The sequence below is a fragment of the Sarcophilus harrisii genome, chromosome 3 (genome assembly GCF_902635505.1).
Source record: "Sarcophilus harrisii chromosome 3, mSarHar1.11, whole genome shotgun sequence".
Taxonomy (NCBI): Eukaryota; Metazoa; Chordata; class Mammalia; order Dasyuromorphia; family Dasyuridae; genus Sarcophilus; species Sarcophilus harrisii.
The window spans coordinates 571,999,331-572,000,271 of record NC_045428.1 but is presented as its reverse complement, the minus strand read 5'-3'; positions in this window follow the sequence as shown (position 1 = coordinate 572,000,271).

Here is a 941-nt window from a genome sequence, read left to right as displayed (position 1 = left end):
GTCAAATGTGTGAGCTGTGGTTCCTGGGGGTGACCTCAGTATTCTCTGAAAAATAGGGAGGTCAGCAGGGGAGGGGGTAGATGGTGTCTCAGGTCCCTCCCAATTCTAATTCCTATGATCCTGGGACAGAGAGGAACTTGGATTCTCTGCCAGCATCCAAAAGAGAGTGTTAGAGAGAGGGTGACCTCTCCCTCTGGCTCCAACTCACAGCCTACAGGCTTATCAGGCTAATGATGTTACCAAAAAGGACGCAATGTGGAAGAAGCAGCACCAGAGACCAGAGTTCAGATCTATGGATTGAAACCCTAAATTGGAAATTAAATCTATGTCAGGGCCAGAATTTCATCCGAAATCTAACATGCTGCCTTCCCTGCTCTAGAACTAGGAAGATGGTGGTCACTGGCAGAAATTCACCCTCTACACCCACTAGAAGTCCCTCTGCTAAACAAGAGAGGGTAGAGCAGTAGTAGAGAGGGAAAGCAGGCTTACAGGGGATAAGGTGAGGCATCTGGGGACTAGGGGATTGTCTGGAGCTCAGCCTCACTGAAAAGGGATCTGGTTCTTTAGAAGGAGCTGCCCTAGTGAGGTAGTGATTTGCCTGTCAATGGAGGAATTCAGTCAGAGGCTAGATTTAGATAGAATTCCTGCATGAACTGGGAGCTGACCCTTCTAGCCAGAGAATGAAAAAGAGAGAGAGAGACAGAGACAGAGAGACACACAGATAGAGACAGAGAAAGAGAGGGAAGGAAAAAGGAAAGGAAGGAAGAAGATGGATAGATAAATAGGCAGGTAGGTAGATAGGTAAGTAGATGGATGGAGAGATGGACAAGTAAACAGGTAAGCAGGTAGGTAGATATAGAAAATTGATAGATAGATAGATGATAGATAGATCCAGATATAGATAAAGATACACACACACACACACATATGACTTGGGAGGC